The sequence below is a fragment of the Mytilus trossulus genome, chromosome 5, assembly GCF_036588685.1.
Source record: "Mytilus trossulus isolate FHL-02 chromosome 5, PNRI_Mtr1.1.1.hap1, whole genome shotgun sequence".
Lineage (NCBI taxonomy): Eukaryota > Metazoa > Mollusca > Bivalvia > Mytilida > Mytilidae > Mytilus > Mytilus trossulus.
In genome coordinates, this window is record NC_086377.1 from 34219725 (window position 1) to 34227451 (window position 7727).

Below are 7727 nucleotides of genomic sequence, written 5' to 3' on the forward strand. Positions count from 1 at the left end.
TCACAGATATATAAAATTGAGAAAGAAAATGGTGAATATGTCAAAGCGACAACCACCCGACCATAGAGCAGACAACAACCGAAGGCTACCAATGGGTCTTCAATATAGCGAGAATTCCCGCACCCGTAGGTGTCCTTCAGCTTGCCCCTAAAACATATGCATACTAGTACAGTGATAATTGACGTCATACTAAACTCGAATTATACACAAGAAACTAAAATTAAAAATCATACAAAACTAACAAAGGCCAGAGGCTCCTGACTTGGGACAGGCGCAAAATTGCGGCGGGGTTAAATATGTTGATGAGATCTCAACCCTCCCCCTATACTTCTAGCCAATGTAGAAAAGTAAACGCATAAAAATACGCACATAAAAATTCAGTGCAAGAGAAGTCCGAGTCCGATGTCAAAAGATGTAACAAAAGAAAATAAATAAAATGACAATAATACATGAATAACAACAGACTACTAGCACATAACTGACATGCCAGCTCCAGACCTCAATTTAACTGATTGAAAGATTATGTCTCCATCATATGAATAGCAGGCACAATACCTCCCGTTAGGGGTTTAGTATCATACTATCATAAAATATATGAGACAAACATAACCCGTGTCATGTCAAAAACTGTTTTTTAGTAAAACATGTGTTTAGTTCCGATTCAAAGACCCTATCAGTGAATCAATATTAAAGACAAAATATGCAATCTTTAATGACCTAACAACAGTGTCATAACTACTTCCCTTTTTAATAAGTCTATTTAAAGGTTTTGTTAGTTTCTGAGGAGAATTCTGACATGTTTGTACTTTATAAAGAATATTTCCATAAAAAATTGGATGTGAAATACCTGAACGTATAAGATGTCTGCATGTTGAGTTATATTTACGAATTATTTCCTTATACCGGTGATAAAAGTTAGTAAATGTTTTTACTAGTTTGTGATATCGAAAACCCTGGTGTAATAATTTTTCAGTAATACATAAATTTATCTCGCTAAAATCTAATACGTTGTTATATACACAAGCGAATCGTACAAGTTGAGATATATAAACACCATAAGATGGTGACAAGGGAACGTCTCCATCTAAAAATAGATAATTAACGATAGGAAATGAAAAATCATCTCTTTTATCATAATTTTTTTGTATTAAGCTTCCCGTTAATGATATAGATATCAAGATCGAGGTAAGGGCAGTGGTCATTGTTAGTATTAGCTTTATTTCAAGTAAGTTCAACATGATAACTTTCTTAAGTATACATACTGAAGTCGTCATTATTGAGAGCCAATATATCATCCAAATATCTAAAAGTATTGTTAAATACAAACATATCAAATGATTTGTATTTTAATGTCATGCTATACGCGTCGTTTTCAAATGTATCTTCTAAAACAAATTTATTCATTGGAATACCATTTTCAAGAAATCTTAACAAATTTATGATAAATTAAATGAATTGTTTATTTTAATTTCAACATACACCTGAACAGATAACGGAATAGAACACATTCTATGAATTCATGTGAATGTTTTCCCAAAATTTAAATATCTACAAAACGTTTATTTTTAGTTATGTAATGCAGTTGTTGTTGCAATTTTAAGAAATGATTTAATGAAAAAAAATGATCTTCTAGGGAATATGTTTTTAAATTTTATAACATACAAGCTTATATTCATTATGATGATTAGAAACCTGTTTCATTTGTTGTCTTTGTTTAATATCTTTTTTTTTCATAAAATTTCACAATTATCTTTTCCTTGAAAGGTGTACATGTACTGGAAAGTAATCAAATCTGAAAAAGACACTGCTTATAGTTTCGTTCAAATCCGTTGAATCGTAATGTTTTATTAAACAATATTATATCTTTAGAGTACCATTGTTTATATTGCCTGTAGATTTTTAAAAATTCTTTCCTATTTAATCAGACATTTTTAAACAACTTTATAAAATCATCAATATACTCGAATATACGTGACCTGAACGGAATATATTATTATTTTTCATTGATTTATCTTTTTTTACAAGTTGAATAGGTCTATTGTTCTTGTCGTGGTTTAAATACACTGCTTCGAATTATCGAGGCATGTTTATCATTATAAAAATAATATCTAGTATTACTATCGATAAAAATGTAATATTGTTTACAATAATAGTGCGGTATTTAACCCTTCTTGTCTCCTATCTTTCTACATTGAGTTTGACTGTCCTTCTGGTATCTTTCGTCCCTCTTTTCTAAAAAGTATCCATTTTTAATGCACGCATTCAAGTCACAAAAGAAACTAAGAACTTGGATGTTGTTATTGAATTGTCCGTTTCTATATATGTTGGCGTTTGTTTGTGATGCAGTTCTGTGTTTTCCTCTCATAGTTGATGATGTTCCTCTGTTTTCGATTGTGACCCGTCACCAATTTATGACGATTGAACAGCGGTATACTATTGTGAAACGAATTTTGTTAATTCATTGTGATACGAATTTCGTTAATTTACAACCCTAACACCATTTTTTTTTACAAATATGTACTGAACCTGTAAATTTTACCTATGAATAGTTTACAATTGGCATGGACCGATAACCAATTTATTATTTTAACACATGTAAATAATAAACATAATTTGGTTTAATCTGACCTCGACCTGTAAAAAATGTAGTGAATGCAATAGACGATTTATTACCTATACTAAACACTATCGTACAAATATCCGGATGTGTTTACTTCAAATTTGTGTGCGTAAGACGAACTTATGATGTTGATAGACTGGTACCTTTATCAGACGCATTCCAGTACATACATGTAAAATAAAATGTTAACACCAATTGTAAGGCTTTAGACCAAAGGCTTGATATAGGTTGTGGGCTGATATCACGGCCAATATGGACAATGACATGTAACAAATCTTTTTATCACATACTTTCATGATTGAGAAAAAAGACAGCAAATATTAAATTATGTTAAATATTTTCAACACAAAATCCAAAAAAAAACGTTTAAAAAAATGCATCACAGTAAATTAACGAAATTCGTATCACAGTGAGTTAACGAAATTCGTTTCACAATAGTATACCGCTGTTCAATAGTCATAAATCGATGACGGAAAACAAATACGGGTCACAATCGAAAACAGAGGAAAATCATCAACTATGAGAAGAAAACACAGAACTGCATCACAAACAAGCGCCAACATATATAGAAACGGACAATTCGATAACAACATCCAAGTCTTGGTTTCTTTTATGACCTAAATGCGTGCGCTGCATTTGTAGAAACAATCGTTAGGGTTTCCTATGTAACTTTATTGTATTTTTGGTGGTATTGTGCAATGTTTTCGTTTTAACCTTGATGATATGTCTACTTGTTACCTAGTTGTAGATCTAGATTTATCATAAATTCACCCTACCTTTAAATTATATAAATAAACTGTTTATTGTTGTAATTGAACGCTATAATCGTTTTTATTTTCCACACATTTGAATATTTAACATAATTTGGTTTAATATGACCTCAATCTGAAACAAATTGAAGCGTTGCGAGGATTGCGATATACGATTTATTTACTTCACTGAGCATTGTCTAACATATAAACGAGGTGTGAAGAAAAACTGACGATGTAAATAGCGATATTTGTATCAAGTCATTCTACTGCGAGTAATAATACAATAAATATAAAAAAAAGGTAATTAAGTATTGCTTTATTGTAGTTTCACTTTCGAAACTCGTTCCATTGTTTCATTGTAACCTATATTATTGATCATTATTGTAGACGACACCATAGGTATGGATACCTCCGGGTGCTGGAATTTCTCGCTATATTGAAGACCTGTTGGTGACCTTCTGCTGTTGTTTTTTTCTTTGGTCGGGTTGTTGTCTCTTTGACACATTCCCCATTTCCATTCTCAATTTTATGATCCACTTTAGAAAGTATATGTATGTATTGACATTGATGATACAAATACGGCTGTTATCAGATTTTCCTTATGTTGCTAGCGCTTCAAATCATTTACTCGTTTAATATAATATCTCATATTCTCCAGTTTTAGACAATATTTTATGGATTCTGTTTATTTGCTTTAAAGAATATTGCTTGAAGGTGTTTTTAGCGATCGTAGACCCTTAAGTGCAGATTGAGTATTCTACGGTTCCATGGTCTTTTGTTATCATTTTTGGAATCACCGCTACTAACTTGCATTCAATTACATTTATTGATTTTGAACTACATGTACTGAAATATTTCGTTTCCAAAACTTTAAACCAGAATGAAAAAAATGAAATAGCACAACAACTATACAACAATAAATATATGACTTTTTGTAATAAAAAAACACTTCAAAAGAACAAAAACCTCGATCAATACAGTATCTTCAAAACCTAATTTGGAACAGGGACACTCCCCCTCTCCAGCTTTTCCAACCCCTTTTGTCTAGCTTGTCTTGAACATATCTTTTGCAACAAAATTATATAATTTGTTAGGTGTTTATTTGAAATATCATCTCTATTGTTTTCTCTTTATATCGTATTTCTCTGGATATTATAACAACTGTTACATTAGGTATACAGTAACAGTTTTTCGAATCAGCAGACCGCATTGGTATAATAACACTTTATAATCCTTATGCAATGAGTTAATAGTTTACCTGTAAACTTGGTATATAGAGATATTTCAAAGTGAAAATTCGCGATTTTTTACTTATTTTATTTTGTTCCTAATACCATGAAAAAGACATATTCCTAAAGTTCTATCTTGTTATGCGCACTAATAAAGAAAAAAAACTTGGAATTATTAATTCAAAATAGTTGAACCTCCTGACTTTGGTGACGTATTTTAAATCTTTTGGCATGCTGGCAGTAAATTAATCTCATGTTAAGCCTGATAATCACCCAATAACGCGATTTAAAGCGCATCGACGACTTTTGGAGTAGCTATTAACCAAATATTAATTCCAAAAGAAAATTGATCAGCCGTGCAACTTATTAAATCAAAATGTACGATTTATATTTTATTATATTTTTTGACTATAGTAATAACAGTAAATCATTGCCTCTGTCTAGTGTTGTGTAAATACAATACATGTGTATTAAACTGACACCATCTTTAAAAGTCGTGGTTAAATTCATGTCATTTCGATTTTTACTAGAGTGTTTGGCCTCAAGGATTCACGGATGCAGATATAAAAAAAAAACATGACGTAAAAATGAGGAAAAAAACAGAAGTGTCCATCTCTGATAACAAAAAGAGGGACTAAAAGATACAAGAGTAGCGGTCAAACCAATAAATCGAAAATCACCTGACAACGTCATTGCTAAATATGAAAATAAAGACAAACAGACAAAAAATAGTATAGAAGAGCAACAGAGAAAACTAAAGACTCAGCTACATGAGCCCCATTAAAAAAATTGGTGATCTTAAGTGCTCCGGTAGAGTGAACAGGTCCTGCTCCACATGTGGCATACATCGTTTTGCTTATATTATAACTACACCTGCAAATAGTCTAAATCGCCAGTTCTCATACATGACCAAGGGAAGGATATTGTAGTAATCCGATAATACATGTGAAACGGTTATTCTATGTGTACTATTACTGATCAAAAGACAAAAATGTCAATGTTTTCTCATTTGTTCTAAATGAGTTCAAAAGATGAGTATGTTTCTCTATTCAAAGTAATGTTTTATTAGCTATTATATAATATATGAAAAGTCATGCATTATTTAACAAAAATGCACGTGGATATCCACAAATTTTCCCGTGCAATGCCAAAAAATGACTAACTTGTTTTAGATTAACTTCTCAAAATACTATAAGGTCAACAGTGAACGGGAGAACCTTTTCGCTCTCCTTTTCCTGTGATATTACCTGAAAAACTCAAAACCTAATATATGTGGTAACTTGAACCCAACCTAAGTGTGGTATTCAATATGTGGGACAGACGGGACGAGAGTATTTCAGAAGAAATCAAGAACATCTGTACCGCTTTCGTAGACCCAAAAAATTCAAAAGTTTGGTATATCAGCATTTAGATAAGCATAATCATAATCTGAAATATATAAAATTCCAACCGCTCGAAACCGTTCAAAAACAACCAGGAGAATCACACAAGCAATTTGAAAAATCACGCGAAGTTCGCGAATTGTTTTGGATAAAAAGACTTCAAACAGCTTATCCTCTCGGTCTAAATGATAAAATATTAGGGCAGGGGAACATATCTAAAACTCACATCGATGTCATTAATATTGTTGATAAACGACTTAGAAATAATAGGTCTCATGGTAAACGCAAGAACCGCAATCAACGTATTAAACATCGTATAAATTATACACTTGCTGATCTGTTATCTATAATAAAGAATAATGGCAGACATCAAGTATTATGCAAACTGGGTCAGATACCTATAAGTAAATTATATGCTATTTTTCTTGAGTGATAAAATTTCTTTTTTTAGCCCATTTTATGAATACACCCGTATTATTACAGCCTTTTGTCATCACAGGCTTTTTCCTATTATTGATAAACCTGAAAATCGTAAACGACATTTTCTCAAATTAAAATATATAAATAGAGGTATTGATTTTATTAATTTGTCTAGCATATTCAATGACTCTTCTGTCTATAGCTTAATACCTCCATATTTTGATAATATAGAACAACCCATTATTTCGTATTCTTATAAAAAAACGAGCAGAAATTTGATTTTCAATTATACGTCAATTACAACAGACGTCAATATAGAAAATAATGTTCCTTCCACTTGAGATTGCGAAACATCTAGTTTTAAATATGTTCCCTATGGTCATGTTATCACAGGAGACCTCAACATAGTCGATGACCGTGAAGTCATAACTTTTCTAAAGAAAGGACCGAAATACCGTCCTCCATCTACAATAGATTGGAAACAGTGTCGTCAGGTCATTAAAGACGCTCTGTCTGCCTATTGTAAAAATTGGTGCAAACGTGAAAAATCCGATAAAAAATCTTTAGACAGTTATTTGAATAAAATTATGAATACTGTTGATATTCGAATATCTCATTTAGAAAACAATTCTGAAATTAATAATAGGAACCATGATATACCCATTTCTAGAATAAAAAACAAACTCAAGGTACTCGCAGAGCGGTTTGTGTTCGTACCGGCAGACAAGGCAGCAAATAATGTAGTGGTGGTGTGACGCATATACTACACGAAAGTTCTTCAAAACGAAATAATAAATTCCTCTACATTCAGGTCAGTGCGTACCACAGAGAGTCAAATCGTTAACAAGCATACCACCGCCACTGCCCAGCTTAAAGCATCTTCCGAACATTTGAAAGTCCCTACCATGTACTGGTTACCGAAATTACACAAAAAACCATTTAAATTCCGTTTCATCTCCGCTTCGAGTAAGTGTTCTACTACTAATCTATCAGTGCTTCTAACAACCTCCCTTACTACTATCAAAGAACTGGTTATTAACTTTTGTAATAAAGCTTATGAAAATAATGGTATTAATTATTTTTGGTGTGTTAAAAATTCTTTAGAGGTTTTAGATAAAATACATGCTTTCAATGGTCCTTACAATTCTGTTGACAGTTATGATTTTTCTACTCTGTACACTACACTTCCACACAATCTTATAAAGAAAAAGTTTTTGTATTTGATAAAATGGTCTTTCGAAAAATCTCATTGTAATTTTATTTGCTGTAACTCGTTTAAGGCCTTTTTCTGTAACGAAAAAGGAAAGTATGCTAGATACACTTA